Raw genomic sequence first — 17814 nt, forward strand, 5'->3', positions numbered from 1 at the left:
GTAAATTAATTAAATTGGATTTAGATTCCAAAGTTTTGAATAAACCTATTCATAAAAATATCAATTGCTCAGAAAAAATTTCTCATCGATTCCATTTCACAACATCTCACTGAAAACCGAAACTGCCATCAGGCAGATATTTTGACAACTGATCTAAACTGTGCAAATGGTCAACTCCAATTGCATGAAGATACATCAAAAGATGTAATTTTTTTTATCGTATGTAGAAAATCAGCAGTCACATATACAATTGAAACTGGATTTTACGGTCTAAAGAGTAAATTTGGCAGAGTTTCAAGAAGCACTTGACTATCCTCTTTTTAGACTACAAAAAATTTTTGTTTTATGGACGACGTCATAGAGGTTAGAATAGGATCTAAAGACAAATATTTGAAACATTTTAACAACTGCCTAGAGCAAATAGGCGAAAAAATTTGACACATCAATTTACCGAAAATCCATTTCGCAAAATCTTGAAATAAATGGCTGGGCCACAAAATTTCTTAGTCCAGAATTTTACTCCTCAAGTCGAAGGAAGCCGTAAATTTAGCCTTTCCACTATCAAACACGCTAAAAAGATTATTATCGTTCGTCGGCTCAACTATCTACATCAAAAAGTTCATACCTTAGCTAGCACAAATTTTGCACCCTCTACCTCCACTCCTAGCATACTTTACGCAACTTGTTGAGACAGAGGAACACGAAAAACTTTTCAATGAATTTCTGAACAAATTTGCAAAAAGCACTGAAAACTATGAGTGAGATTTTTATGCGTCGAATCGAGATCAATACTCGAACCTGGATTAGAACAAACTAACAAAAGTAAAGAAAACCTATAGCATTTGCATCCAAATTTTTAAACTCTACAAAAGAAAGACACAGCGTTAATGAACTTGAACTTTTATGCGTAGTATGGTCAAATGATCAAAATACTGCCTATACGGCAAAAAATTCACTGTCATCGCTGATCATTGGGTGTTAATCTCAATTTTAAAAGAACACAAGAAAAGAACACACCGTACAACAATCCAATAGCCAGAAGGTTAGATCAATTATTTCTTGATAAATAAATAATTGAGCGATTATTGGCTGAAAAAATTGGTCTCGTCAATTAGATTTCCCGTAATCGATTTGAGAAAGCCAAAAAGATCTCTAAATTTGATTAACATTTCATTGCTACCACTAATTTGAAAAATTGGCACTCATTTAACACATCTTGAAACCTAAATTATCAACAACAAACTTTTTCCCTGACATATAAAATCACGAATTACCACATGCAAATGTTAACCCGGATGTGCATCACAATCTCAACCTACCAAAAATACTATTTTATTAATTTCCAATGAATTAATCACATCACAACATCAAATTTTCAAACAAATTTAGCCATTTGCTTAAAGAATAACTTTTTCTAATAAAAACTCTATACAAAAAATCAAGTAGGAATAATCGCACACTTCTATATCATTTGAAAATAAAAAGCCCGCATTAACTCTCTCAATTATAATAGCTTTTTCTCTGTTAATTGCCGTTTTGCTGTAAAAGTCACAATTAGGAGAATTTCAACAATTTGAACAGTTAAACTGAAAAACCACCATATTCATACGCAAGTCACACAACCAATTTAAATTTCTTTTAATAAGCTCGAGAAGATAAAATTCTAAGTATTAATACAGATTAAACAAAACACACTCATTTTTTGCCCCGAATTGGCGTTGCAATCAACGATCACAAAACTGTCACTCAATTAAATTTAAATCAATAAATTGTTCCATAACGCCACATGCCAATTCTACGGAAACATCCAAACCTGCTAAGAGTCGAGTGACATTTGAAACAGAAATTCAACCGGACTCTTCACCTGCAAACACAACAGCCAACCCATTAAATGGCACGAGTTCGTCAAAAAATTTTCTAATTTAGTTGGAGCGCAAGAAGGTGTCGGAACTAAGAGGCAAAATATTAAGAAGGAACTTGTTAGTCATACTGACGAGTAAGGACGCTTTGGTCAGGGAGGTACGCGACTGTGTTACCAGAAATGACGAAATAATACTTAAAGAAATCAGTCCATACATCAACTGTCTTTGAAGAGTTTTGATTCTTGAAAGTGGATGATTGTGTTTTGACAAGAGAATAGACACTCTGAAACCACAAAAAAACTGCGCTGGAAGAAATTCCTTCAACTCATCCAAGTGGCTCGCAAAGCTATCTCCCACTGAAAATGTCAGTGGCCATAATTCCATTGAGATACATTGTCCAAAACGAGTATGCCAAAAGCATGCATGCAAGTCTGTAAGAAATTAAAGCTTGTCATTCCACGTAATGACTGCTCAACATTAAATAATTGCAGAGAAACTAACAACAAAATCCTAAGAAATCCATATACTTTTTGGTGCGGCTATTATTAATCAGAAAAGCATTGAGCAAGATTTCTCAATAGCTATTGACAGATATTCAAAGTGTCCAACTGTCCAACTGTTGAAATTTTTAACCACGCTTCTACTAATAATCTAAAAAATTTCTACTATTATATATATAAATAATATATGTATTTATGTATATACACATATCTGATTATATAGATATTGATATATACACACACACACATATATTTATATATATATATATATATATATATATATATATAAATATATATATATATATATATATATATACATAAATATATATATATATATATATATATATATATATATGTATAAATATTTATATATATATAAAATATATATATATATATATATATATATATATAATAAAGGAGTTCCCAGATCAATTACTTTTGATCAAGCTAATCGCGTGAATGGGAAAAGATTCAAAAAATTTTGCAATGACAACAATATTTAAGCCATATACGCACAGAGCCATTAAGCTGTTAAACAACGATTATTAATGTTTTTAAAAAAAGTTTTCAATCTTCCTCATACACTCCATGCAATAATTCATTAATTAAAAATACGCAAACCAAAAACGAAAATTTTAACACCATTTAAAGAAGATTTCCGTAGATCATGAAGCATTTTTTTCAAATATAGTAACAAAGCCAGACAGTAAAAATTTAAATTACAAAAAAAGTAGTAAACGGTTATTTAGACAAGAGCACACAGTTCATGCTCAGTTGCCAGATACGCGAATTTGCAGCAATACCGAAAAGAAACGTTTCATTTGCACTGCAAATAACCGCGCAATTGAAATGAAAGCCCAAATGCAGGACGGTGGGACACGACTAAGGTGGTCAAAAAAATTCTACTAGGAAAATTCCTCGATCGAAAAGAAGTGTGCAAGTAAAAATGGCACGCAAAACTAACGCGAATAAATGTCAACAGACAAAATTGGAGCGTAACACTGACCTGATATAATACAATTAACGAAGGCCCCGCAAAGTTCACAGAGAGGACCTTAGAATAAAATATAGGCAACCACAAATGGGATCCTCTGAGAAAATTACAGGGCAAAAACTAAACAGGCAAAAGGCATAGAGACAACGTTAGTGTATGTTCAACACGCCCTTGCATTTCTACAGCCAATAACGTAGCCTGTTCGATAAAAATTCGAGTGTCAAATTGAAGTCTCTTGTACGATGACGCTTTCGCTAAAAGGGCAGACACAATGTATATTGCAAATGTTCCTTCTAACACACCAATCGCAATTCCCCAACCTACCTAGACTTCAGAACCAGTGCAGCAGTTCACGCCAAACCTACGATCGACCAAAACAGAAGCCAAATTATCAACTGACACGCTGGACTCAGCTTTTTATTAAACAACATGTTGCAGTGAGAGACGAAAAAAGATGAAAGAAGGCACAAACATTGACGCTCTTTGAAGACATTCAATATACTGAGCGCTATAATTACCCTATTTTGGACACTACGCTAACAGTTTTGGCTCTTGTTGCTCTTCAAGAAACCCAGATGAATGGTGGACATCTGATCCACACCCGAATTTGCAAAAACAGATAAATGTCTGTTTTAGAGGCAGAACAAAGTAACGAAGATAATGATACTTTATAGACTGCTAAAATCTGAATCCTAATTATAATTCTTTAATATACAATATTTAAAATTTTGTATATCCCGAGTATTAAAATTAGTTTTGATTTTCTTTTACCTAATTTTTGTAATGTTTTTCAGTTTCCCCTGCAAAGGGGAAGTATCTTACGGCCATGACATTCCTAGATGTCATTTCCTCTTTTCCTTAATATTAATGCAATTCATTTAGCTCATTCTTAAATTACTATGTTGCCATATTTAGCCATCTATATCTCAGACAAGATATTGTGAAATGATTGTCTGTTCAAAACATAACCAGATTTTTTTGATCCGCTGCGTGATCAGCTTACTATATATTTTGGCTTCCTCTTCAATTCATCAAAAACATTTTCAGTCTCTAATTTTGATCGCTATGAATAATTTGGTAATTAAAACCTATCAATTTCGTTGCCTTTTCGTTACTAGAGTTTAGTATAGTCAATGGCGCCGCAATGTCCACCCATTAAATCAATCTAACTTTTGTTCAAAGTTAAAGTTGTCATTCTCGTCAAGAATCTTATACAAAGTCTTTTACCCTATTTACTTTTTGTTGAAACAAATAACTAGTTTCACATCTCAATACAGCTCGAATTTTCGTGATCAATTTAGTAATTTAGGCCTATTGAAAGATAACATCCTGCCATATTGCTTTGTTTACGAACAAAGCCTTAGAGAAAAAATTCTGTTCAATTTTTTTTGTTGCTGGTTGCGCCCAACATTTTCGAACTAGTGACGTTACTGACCCAGATTTTGCGCAACTACTGGTTGGACAATATCTCTCAAACTTTGATGTTTGTCGCGGCTATTTTGAACCCTATGGCCACATTGATGCTTTTCTGTTAACTCTATTTGCAGTTTTTTTTAAATTTTTAACCAAGTGTAGTTCCCAAGGATTTGCAAGTAAACGGTGAACTCTAAGAACTTTTATCTTATTTGACGCTAACATAGCTAAAATTTTTATGGTTCTAATGTCAATATAATATTGAAGGCCACATTTTGACAAGATTGATTTACACAAACAAAATTATGGGAATTTTTTCAAGTTTTTAACAAGACTCTCTCGAGCGAAATGTGTGGATGTATGTAAAAAAGTTGAAAATTTTGTGTTATTTTTGAAAAAGCTGTAGCTGGCCGACAAATGATTGGATCCGGAAGTGCACTGAATGGGCCTTGGGTCGTTTTGAAATCTAAGTGTTTTAAATTCCACTAATTCAAATTATTTGTACTTAGATTGATCCTGCTTCTGAGCACAGTAATTCCGGTCTTATTTTTTTAAATATAGCTAGTTATTCTTAATCCTGTGGTACTTAAATTTAATCGCCCTGTGTTATCTTCTTACAATTTCACTTTTTTGACGAGCAAAAACTTAATATACATTATTTTCATTTTTTTCAAAAATTTTATTGGGCCTATTATCTTGGCGAATTGAAACTAAACATTCTAGAATTCGCCGACTCCAGTGTCAACAGAATGAGAATTGGTTTCAGTGTGTTAATTTCTTCAATAAAAGAAAACTTCTGGCACAGCGTTATGCAAATCTGTTCGGCCGAAAATTAATTGTTCTATTTTGTTAAATTTTTTTCAGTATTACTGCTTCCTGAACTGCTACTCAAAACTCGTAAACATAATTGATTGACTTCAGAAGAATTGCTCTCAAACATGTGGCTTGATCTCAATAACACTTGCGAATGAGAGAAAAATTTAAATCACGCGAAACGAAAAATTCAAGGGCGAAAAAGTCACTCATAACGTTAAAACGGTCGAACAAAAAATTTGTATGAATGGACAAACGCGTTCACAATAATTGCTTCAAAATTTCGTCGAGAGCAATGAAACATACAACAAATGTGGTTGTATACTGATGCCCTTTCTTACTGCTGCATGATGACAGGTAAATTTTAAATAAAACCCCCTTAGATTCCTATTTGTCACTCCCGCAGATCGGAATATGTCATCTTTTGTTCAATAAATCACTCTAGCTTATTTTTTTATGATTGAGTATAATTTTCTCGGTCTTCACTTAGCGTCACTCTGTGCACATGTTTCTGAGCATCATATTTCGTTCCCGTGCACAACTTAGATATGTTTTTCTCGATTTTTTTTGCTCAAGATTGCTGACGTTTTTGTTTCCTGGTTTCAAAAGTAAAGAAAAAACGATTGAGTCAAAATGCTAACAATCGATCATCGAAATATAACTGCACTAAGAACTACATTTTTGCCACTCGCAAGTTAATAACCAAACAATTTGTAAACTGGGGTCTACACACCCAGTGAAGCACAACGTACTCGACAAGGATTCGACCGAGAAATGCTTCATTGTATGCGTTCAAAACTAATCCCCAGCTTCGAAAGTATCCCCCGCTTCGAATTTGAGCTTCTGCAAGCCGGTGGTTTGCAGTCTTTCTTTTCTGGGGACCAATGGGAAGCATTGATTTTTTGGATATTTTCTGTTTGTTCCCCCAGTACGTTATGCTTGACCAGAATCCTAACTGTTTTCTATTCCGACCCGATCAACTTAACTCAAATGCAAAAAACCAAATTGCTTTCTTGATATTTTTTTATTTCAAAGCAGCCTAAGCTACTCTTCACTTCTAAGATCATAATTAGTAGGAACAACAAAATCCACTGGATTGGTTCCTGCAGCAGATGTTTTTATGTTCAATGCATGTAGAATTTTGTTGTCAAATTGAAGAAAGAATATGAAATCAGCAGACCATGAAAAACCAAAATTTCTGTGACTTTCAAATTTAGAATTTGTTTTTTTCGACTTTCAATAAATCTCCTCCCCCCCCCCCTCTTTTTATCAAATGAAACTTTAATGGTTTCTGAAATTTTATGGACTGAGTGGAGTCAAAAGTTTTTTGTCGTACTGAAATTTGGTTCAGAAACAACTCTGAACAAAGATGTGTTGCTTGCGAAAACTGTCTTGAAAATTATACATCAAATAGATGTACTGAAGTGTGCTACACTCAGTAACACTATTTGATAATCTTAGTGCTATTTTGAGAATTTACGTTATAGTGCGTGAAGCACAAACTTGATTTGGACAAAGTCCATTTTAACCTGTGAACGAATTACTAAGTAGTTTTGAATAAGCTACTATTTTAAGATCACTAACTAAAACTGAGAATACTATGACGTGATATTATCACGCCACACAGATAACACCAAGTTAACCTTGGTAACTCTGTCGACACTGTTATCTCTATCCAATAGGATACTTGAGAACCACGTGTCCGCAAGTATAAAAGGAGCTTGCACGCTCAACTACCAACACTTTTTGGTCCCTGATAATTTCTGATTTAAAATAATACTCCCGTATTGCTCCCTTGCTCAATCTCAGCTTACTTGAGATATTTTTCTAACTTAGAATATTTTGTGACTTGTTCTTAACTAAGAACTCTCTAAGTCATAAAATATTAACTTAGCACAAATTTGGATATCAGGTAAGTTTGACTTAACTTCTCTAAGTTATAAATTAACATCTCTTAAATTCTATCTAAGTTACAAGTTAACTTAGAATATTTCAACTTGTGCTAACTTGTACTATCTCAGTCTTAATAACTTTAACTATTCTATCCCTTCATGCTCGGTTCATAATTGATGCTGTTTAACATAACTTATTAATTCATATTTGCATTTAACTTTCTTTAATACTTAACTATATACCAAGAGTAGAACTAGGGGTTGAACTCTCAAGTTATACATGTGGTCCCGCGATTAACCCCGTCGTTTAAGTATCTAATGTACGGACCAGCAGTATATAGAAAGAAGGTTGTGCAGTTGAATTTTTTTTACAAAATCTTTGTGAAAAACAAAATGGCTTCTTCTGAAACACTAACGGTCGAAAGCGTGCAATCTTTTAAAAGGAAATGATGAAAATAAAAGATGAGCGTTTTTGTAAAGAATTGAACAGCTCTCTAGAAAAAAATGCAGTCCTTTTTTGTAGGTCTGACAGTCATAATGCTTAAAAACTGAACAAGATGCTGCATGAAATAAATGTTGAGTTATTAATTACTTTCCTCCCATTAAAACAGTCAAATATGAGCAGAAAAAAGGTCTGGATTGACAAAAGATTACAAAAAAATTTGCAAAAAAGTGAAATTTTTGGAAAAAGTATCTTTCATTAATATCCGAATCAGACAGAGAAGCGAAAAAGTCAATTGAAACTGGTGCGGAGAGATATCAGAAACAATATGCAAAACTTTTATGAAAGGGAAATTGCGCCGGAAAAGAAAACCACATTTTCTGCGGTTATTAGAATACTGAAAAGAAGAGCTGAAAATATCAGTAGTTGCTTTGCGTCGGTTCGGGCTAATTTGGCCAAAAATGTTTCACTCAACAAAATAAACTCATAGGGCTCAACACACAAAATCTAATAGGTAAGAGTCAACGAGTAGTTTTTTCTCTGATGCACCCATGGTGGAGACATTGCTAATTTATGGCTCTCTTATAAAGTATTATTACCGTGATTAGAGAACTACGCTTCATATGACCACAAAGGGCTCTTCAACGGGAACAACTCTTTCTTTCTTCCTCCTTTTTGAGTTTTAGTTTATAAATATCGCCCATCGCGCTGCTTCTAAGACCGTAAGCACGACAAGAGCACCATGATCAGCCTAGAGAACATAAGTTTCTTGGTGAAGATTGTAACATAGTTCACCGGTTCAGTGACAAACTTCAATATTTGTTGATAAAACGAGAGTGCGAAAGAATTGAGAAAGGAGAAAGCCGAAAAAAACTCAAATTTTGCCTCTCTCCATAAATTTGTTGGAACATAATAACCTTTGGAACATATTGAATTTGTTGGAACATATTGTTGAGAAGCCATGGAAATCAACAGCTTTAAAATCCAACAATAACTTCCTGGAAGAGTATCATGTGTTAAAAAATAGAAAACTGCACTGAAAACATCCGATTCGAGTGAAAATCATTTAACTGATCAAGCTGAGTTTCAGAGAAAATGATATGCAGAAGCAAAAAAAACGTTTTAGCTAAAAATTCACAGAAAAAAAAACACATAAAATATCATCAATATGCTTTTGCTTCTATTTTTGGGTCGCATGGTTTCTGGCTAAGAAGAGCATATAACGCTAACACTCGTAAAATAAAATTATTTATGACGGCTTTATACAAAATTTTGGATCTTTTCCATTTGTGTCACCCCCCCCCCCCCCCCCCAGTACGTTATGCACCCCCAGTTACAGATCACGTGTCATTACATAGAAATTCATTATGCAAAAATATGACACGTGCGTCTGGGGGGTGAAAATAATATGCATCCGCTAAGCTCAGTGGGATGGGGGGGGATAAACGGAGAAGATCCAAAATTTTATATAAACCTGTTATAAAAAGAGTTTGTTTTTATAGCTATGGTTTGCGGTGAAAAAGTTCGATGCAAAAAATTTGTACCCACTTCTGTGTTTATGTTACATCTATCATGTTCAAGAAAGGACAAAGAATAGCTACCTCTAGCGCAAAACGACACTGTCAAACTTTTGCAGAGAGAATCCAAATCGAAGTGGAATATGTTGTTCTCGTTCTTCGAAACCTGCTGCATTTTTCATCAGAACCCCTGTTGACCAGACCGATCAGAAACGTTCAAAAACGTTCAAATTCCTCTCCTTAGTATACCGTTTAAAAACGATCACTTCATATGTCGAAAAAACAATCAAAACCGTTCAAGAAGAACAAAAAAAACATAAGGGCTTTGACCGTTTTTCCCTAAACCGATCAAAAACTATATATTTTTTTTTGTTTTTTATGGCGAAATTTCAACGGGGGAACAACTGAAGTAATGCAGCCAAACGCAAACGCTTAAAAAGTATGAATCAAAGTGAAGAGTACATTATCTGATGTTTCGCCGTTTCCGGACTGCACTAAAAGTCGACAAGGGTTCCTTACTTTATGTGAAATAGTTTATTCAAGGGTCCTTTTAGAAACGACATTCACCGAGAGCAATAATAGACTTCATGTATACTTACAAACTTGAGAATTTTTCAAGCCCTGCGTTTTCTCAATTTTAACTCCCAATTGCATTCTTTTCAAAAGAATGTTTAATGATGTAAGACCGAAATAAATATTAAGAAAGTAAGGATCGTTTCCCATCAAACTCCCTCACAAAATTTACACCCCCCCCCCCTATTATGGGTTTCCTAGGGCAATTGGTGAGGAGGTTGAGGGGGTTGGGGAGGGGGCGAGTGAGGGGTGGATGCTTTAAAGCAAGCATATATATGACCACTAAGCTGGGGTTGGGAATTGTTACTATGGGAAATAAAACGCAAAAATAATTCAAAAGAATGTTACTTACCCCTATATTACAACATGTTGTTTTACCATGATAACTAACAACAAATTTCACATCTTAATTTTAACTTTTAAGAATCACATTTTAATTTTTTCAGTATTATTCAGTACACAATTAGAGTTGTTACCAATATAGCAAAAAATGATTTTATATACCTGAAGTTGATAAATTCACCGAATCATCTTCACCGACTTTAGAACACTCAGATATCTTTTTTCGTGTTCGAGCTTGTCAGATTTTTCAGCTCAATTTGACCACTTAAAATAAGTTAACAAACTACTATTAAGTTTAAATGACTCAACCCAAGAACTTGTATTAATGTACTCTAGTTGTAGTTAACTTTGGCTTTCAAGTTTATTCGAAGACACCTGCAGTTAAAAATTGTACCTTTTTGTTTAAAAAACTGATCTATAAGTTGGTTTAGAAGGCCGATAAGATCAAGAGAATGGTTTTAATTGAAGTAACAAATTGGCTGAAAAATTCAAAAATGCTTAATTAAAGTTTTCGGCTTTTGGCTTTTGTTTGCTTCGACTAGTTTCAGCTGAATCATCTTATATTTTCGAACAAAAGTTAATTATAATTAACTCACACAGTTTCTTCTATCAATTTCCTCAAATCTAAAAGAGTTATACAAATAACATGCCCAAAGAATTGGGAAATTAAAACTTTGGAAAACATTTGATCACTGGAAATAAATTAGATCCAAGATTACAGATAATGTATGCAACTAATTTTGAACAGTGACAAGAGGGTTTGTTCGAGTCTGTGGGAGAAAGATTCAACTTGCCTCTCAAACGTGTCATAATGTTTTTTCTGACTGAAAATCTTTCTTATTATGAAGTCATGAGTGGAATAAAGTTATATTTAATACAAAAAACGGATTTAAACATTAGAACCATAAATTTGATATTTTATTCATGTGAAGAACCAGGGTATTTACTTTCGTTTCGTAAAATAAAAAATTTTTCCATTGGATTTTGAAGTCAAACAGGAGTACTCTATACAAAAAAAATGAAAACCGAACAAAATAATACTTTAGTAAAAAGAACTCGAAAAAGGTTTGCGAAACAAAAAGAGCAGTTTGCAAAATAATTTTACCCAGTTACACAATTATGCTGCGAACAGTTTCCCTGCTGACATATTCAACCACTTACAGTGATAATATTGGGAGAACAAAGTTGGGAAAACCTTTATTAAAAGAACTAGAGAAAGACTCCAGAGAAGTTTGAGGGGAAGAGCAAAGCAAAATTAAATTGCGTTTGTTTGTGTTTTTTTTTGTTTAGAACTGCGTTAGGGAGACAACCTGACTTAAAATATTGATATTTTAGAATGAGTGACAAAATTGTCAAACAAAAAGCAATATAAAACAAAGTTGTTTAACGACAATATTTTAAAGGCAAGGGTTTCTTAGGGAAAACTTGTGATGCCGAAAAACAAGTTGATGAGTGTACTCAAAAACGATTTGTTCAGGTGATGTTAAGAAAAAATAAGTTCGTCAAAAAGACTTGGTTTCCTCTTAATTTTGCACGAGTTTCAACAGAACGGTTAGTTTGGAAGTTAAAAGAAACTGGGTTTTTCCAATTTGTGATAAAGTGATCAAAATATTGTACTAAATCCTATTGACCTCCTTATGTTGATATGATATATTAAAGGCTTCCAATACTTCAATAAACCATAATTTACCTCCCTCTGTGAGGTGATTCGTTCAACTTGTTCACATCACCATTTTCATTACTTTTACCTAACTTCACTAGTTTCATAATTTTTGTTGATTTCGGTTGCTCTTCTAAATTCCTAGTTTTCAAGCCGAAGCAATCAGTTAGAGAAAACTTTGCAGCTTTCCAAGGTACAGATTCTGATTGGAATTATGTCGGAATTCCATATCTCTTTAGCAAAGCTGCTAACTGAAGCTAAACATTTGACTACGGATTCGTGCTGCGAATCGAAGTTTTGAATTTGGACAAGCTTTCGCAATACAATTGCTCATCTATTGCATGAGATATCACATGGCGCAGTCAGCACCTTAAGAATGCGCTTTATTCGGAATAGAACCGTTCTCGGAACGACCTACCTTGGAAGTTCCATTAAGATGGGAAAGATGGAGAATCATTTTAAAATTTGCAATCATGGCAAAAACTTCAATAGAGATCTTACAAAAAAGCACAACCCAATAAAGTAACATTTCAACCTGAATCGGTCGACGAGGTTGACGTCGAATATAGTACAGCGCAGAAACCATAACGCGATCGCAGAATCAGAAACGAACAATTAAAGAAGGCTTGGCTCAACAAATACCAATAGATTGAGGCTGCAGGAATTCTATGTTGTTACAGGCCCTGGGAAATTCTGTGACAGTAAAACCTTAGTCTCCCTTAGTTACCTGAGTCTAGGCACGGTAGACGGATGGATCTTTGGCTCACAAGAACCCACTGTTCAGATTGACCAAATATCAACAAAAGATTTGTGGGACACTTTTGATAACATCTTTACAAAACAAAGGAACATAATTTTCGACCATTACAGTTTACTAACAAGAAAACAACTGAAAAGAAAACACGTGGAAAAATTTTATGGATGTCTACGCGAACTGTCAATAAATTATGATCTCGGCAGTCATGAAGAATCGATTATTCGAGATTTATTAATTGCTAACAAGCAAGATGGATAAATACAAGGTGAATCGCTGAAGGAAACAAGAACTCCCAAAAAGGCGCTAGAACTAGCAATTAATGCAGAAATGAGCATACAAAAGTAATTAAATTTTTGGGACCCCTACTGGCATAGTGTCTAATCCAATTGCTAATCCCTCAATTAACAGTATTCAAAAATCTTGCAACAACCCAAGGACAAATACAAAGAAATTTAGACCATCCTTCTGCCCAAACTGTAGTTATAATTGGTCACCCAGCCATCGTCAAAACTGCCCAGCACGAGGAAAAACATGTAAAAACTGTGGTATTGATAATATTTTGCAAAAATTTGCCGAAAATGAAAGAACCCTAAGAAACCAAAACCTAGAGTCAATAATGTAGAAGATATATTATCTGAAGCCGCTAAAGTTGGATTATCTGCGAGGGCAGAAGAAGAAGTTAACCAAATAGATTCTGTGCTAAAAAAGCATAACATTTATTACGCGAACTACGATTCTAACTACGGCAAGCGTGATGATAATTGCGTAGCAGTCATAAAAAACGATCAAACTTTGAGAGAAGTAGAACCCGTCAATGTGCCAGTGCAATTCGAAAACATGGAGACTAAAGCAGTATTGGACTTCGGTAACTTTTGCACGATCTTCCACAAAAACCTACCAAAGCTCGGTTGTTTTGAGCAACAAAGATAGCTATTGGACAAAGCTGTCGGGATTAAAAGATTTAAAAACATTTTCAAATGATTTAGTCAAGATAGTTGGCGTTTTTAAAGCTGCAGTAAAATAAAATGACTGGTTGGCTAAAGACGTCAAAGTTACCGTCGTAGAAAATGGCCATCGACCAATAATTGGATGTAATCTATTTCCAAACCTCGGACTTTCCTCAACTCAATCAAGACAGTATGAAATGTTAATCAAAATCAATGTCGAATCAAACAACAAATAGCTCTTGACTTTCCAGACCTCATCTCCCGGATCGGTAAATCTCACAAACACTGTAAAACCCATATTTCATAAAAATTTCACTCCAACTAATCAGAAAGGGAGACGAGTACCAATTAAGCTTGAACCCTTGATAATTGCAGAACTTCAAAAATTGACAGATGAAAAACACATTATAAAACCTAATAGTTGCTCTAATAAAAATTCTATGCCTCCAATTGTTATAACAGTTGGAAGAGAGAAATCGTTAAGTGCACTTTAGATTCCAAAATTTTAAACAATTCATCCATTAAAAAATTATTAGATGCCTAATATTGATAATTTAATAGTCACAATTCAACAAAATATTCACACAAATGCTTCGAATTAAACAGCATAATTTTCTACACTGAATTTGATTTACGCTAACAGCCAATTAAATTGAGACCCAAAAACATTCCGCAATTTCAACTTCAATATTATAAGTGGCCAATGTACAAACATATATCGTCTCATTACTGGAATCTATGGTGTTACTGACATGCAACCTGCCTTTCAAAAAGCAATTCATATTTCTCTAGTAGGACCTAAAAACTCACACACTGTTTCCTTAATGATATTATGATCGCCAGTCGAGGATTTCAAGATGATCATTTAAAACTATTTTATCATTGTTTAAAAAGACTGGATGAGGACAACCTCAGAATTAGTTTACCGAAGTGTCTCTCAGTCAAAACCAAAATAGAATGGTTAGGTTAAAAATCAGCCAATCTGGTGTTTCTCTATAAGAGTCAAAAACATCAGCAATCTTATATCTTCAGCATCGAAGATTTTAAAACAATTACGTTCATTCTTCGGATCAGTACACAACTTAGGAAAATTCACACCTAATCTCTCACAATTATGTCATCCTTTTTTTCCACTTTTTAAAAAGAGCACAAAAATTGTTTGGAATAATTAACTAGAAACACAAACACATTTCCAACACATTAAAAATCAAGTAACAAACGCAACTGAAAACACACACTATAATCCAAATTTGCATACCCGCATCAAATGCGACGCCTCTCGAGCAGGCTCAGATGCTGCTTCGTAAAAACGATCACCAACAGGTTTGCATACAATAGAATTTGCATCACGATTCCTCAATACCAACAAATCAGAATTATTAGGAGTGGTTTTGGTCTGTGGAATTTTTAAAGATTATGTATTCTGAAAATTTTCCACTGTCATTACTGATCACATATCATTGCTATCCACGATGAAAGAATACAGATTTAATAAATCTTATAATAGTAGCCTCACACGTTGGGTAGATCGATTATTACCTTTCGATTTTAACATTGACACATACCGGGTGCTAAAATGGGGCTGGCAGATTACATTGCTGGCCAACCAAATCAGAAATCAAAACTTTAAACAAATATGATGAGGAACTTGCGGTTGCAACAATTACCCATATTTGTGACGCGCTTGCAGCAATTAATTTGAATTTCGCACCAGTAAACTGTCAATCACAGCTCATTAAAGCGGTAAATACTACACAATCCACATGTGCCACTAATGCCCAACAAATAATCTTTCAAAATTGCTTTCTGCCCAAGACTTTCGCACAACTCAGTTGCTAAATTCTCAATCCGCAAACTCAGCACTATTCCACTCTTTCAAATCTAAGGAAATGAGTTCCACAGGGCTAGTGACCTTCCAATCTACGCCGAATTCAGAGGCCGACACTACGAGATCATGTGTTGAAGGACCCACCACCCTTAACTTGGAGCTATCAAAAGAGGAGGTTTTCGAGAATAACCTCAAAGAATTCTTCACAAGGCGATTTCCGGCAGTCTTGACGAGTAAAGTTGCAGTACTGAAGGAGGTCAGAGACTGCATTTTGCAGCACGATGAGCAACGATGCAAGGACATAAATACCTATATCCACTCCTACTGGCGAAACATTACCGTCAGGTCAAGGTGTGTATGCATCGACGAGAAAGTGGCGATCCCGAATTCCATCCAGGACGTGGTACTCAAATCCCTTCATCTAACACACCCTGGGAGTTGGGATATGATCATACTTGGCCATTACACATTTTGGCCGTGTCTGCTTAGCGAAATCCTCAATTAGGCAGCCAAAGGCAAATAATGTACAAATATTGGTGAAAACTTTAATCTTTAATCTACTGTTCCCAGTTTAAGTGGATACCCCATAAAAATTGTTTTGAATCAAGTGAAGAAATTCAAATAGATTTTGATGGATCAATTACAAGTGAAAAAGATCTAGGCATACTCTCTCTCGCATGCACGGACCGTTTTTTAAAATATCCAACCGTAGAATTGTTTGATAAAACAAACGGACCTAAAATTGTAAAAGTCTTAGACGATTATGTTCAAATTCATTGAGTACCACGTAATGTCCGTCTATATCGGTCAGATGTCTAATAGGCAATGAAGTTATAAAATTCCGTGAACAAATTATTATTAACATAATAACAGCACCTGCAAATGATCACCGAGCCATTGGATTAGTAGAACGTTATATACAAACGTAGTAGACGTGCACCAGACTGCTATGGTTCTGAAAGCTCGGTTTGTTCAGTCAGTCAATCAGAGTCGGTTCCAGCTCCCAAGAAAGAGCGCACCACTAATCGGGTGATTGCGACGATAATTCAAGAGGAGTCAACTCAACCACCACCCAAAGGGACTAGTTTTGGACTACCTGTGGTCATCACACCGGACCCGCTAGTATGTCCTCTTACAAATTCAACCCCCCCACTATGAATATGCTGAATATGAGAAGGAAATCAGCATGAGTGTATTGGATGCAGAAAACCAAAGCTAATAGTTAAACTCATCATTAACAAGCAATTCTACTTTGATTTAGGCCAATTTCATTTTCAATGATGTAATTCTAATTCAATTGTTGTAAGTTAAATTTTTAATTCATTCATGACACCTTTCCTGTTAGCTTTATGTTTTATTGTTCAGTTAGCTTGTTCGTGTGCCACATTTCCAAAAAAATAGTACCCTGTATTACTCGTGCTGCTGCATATTAAAATTTGTTTCGTGTTTATCTAGAACGTTCACATGTGTTATTCGCGTATCGCTGACTCAGTACTTTAACATTATAATTTATAAATACCAGCAAAAGTTTAAAGTTTTTATCTGATATATATTCATCAGTTAAATTGTATAAATAAATTTCATTTTGATATACAGCATTGCTCTCAAATTATGTAAAGCAGAGGTGTGTGATACATCGATCAAAATATTTTACTATACACTATTGACCTCCATATGTTAGTTTGATATACTAATGACTTCCAATATTTCACAAAACCAGAATTTTATAATTTGGCTCTTCTGTAAAATGATTTGTCCAACTTGTTCACATCACCCTTTTCATTACTTTACTTAGTTTCACTCGTTTCATAACTTTTGTTGATTGCAAATGCTGTTCTACACCTCTGGTTAATGAAGCTGAAGTAATCAGTCAGTGGAAACTTTGCAGCTTTCCAAGGCAGAGATTCTGATTGGAATTGTGTCGGAATTCCATATCTCTTCACCAAAGCTACCAATTCAAGCTAAACATTTAACAACGATTTCGTGCTGTGAATCCAAGTTACGAATTCGGACAAGCATTAGCCATTCAGTTTTGAATCTAGTGATTGAGATATTGCACCATTATAGCCATCCCATGCAATTTTAGCCCCCCTTATGGTATATTTAACATGATTTGGGGGCTGAGAGTTATCTGGCCACTAAGCTGAGAAGCTATAACGGGCAAGACCCCAGAAATTATTCCTTCAAGTTCAAATAAAACAGATTTGAGCTAGAATTTGCTCTTGAGTAAAAGAAACTGCCTAATATTCGTGTCATACACTACGACAGTAAGTT

At 34.6% G+C, this 17814-nt stretch overlaps 2 protein-coding genes across 2 annotated transcripts in view; one reads left to right on the plus strand and one right to left on the minus strand.

Annotated features, from left to right (window-relative positions):
• The window catches only part of LOC142344906 (uncharacterized), a 51826-nt gene extending 41141 nt beyond the window's left edge, over positions 1 to 10685 (minus strand). The window contains exon 1 of the mRNA XM_075396962.1: positions 10359 to 10685. The gene's annotated coding sequence lies outside the window, so the exon portion shown is untranslated. The remainder of the gene's footprint in view (positions 1 to 10358) is intronic.
• Positions 1 to 17814, plus strand: part of LOC142344913 (26S proteasome non-ATPase regulatory subunit 1-like) — a 628982-nt gene that overhangs the window by 101758 nt on the left and 509410 nt on the right. The window lies entirely within an intron of this gene.

Source organism: Convolutriloba macropyga, chromosome 8, assembly GCF_964194025.1.
Source record: "Convolutriloba macropyga chromosome 8, txConMacr16.3, whole genome shotgun sequence".
Classification (NCBI taxonomy): Eukaryota; Metazoa; Xenacoelomorpha; order Acoela; family Convolutidae; genus Convolutriloba; species Convolutriloba macropyga.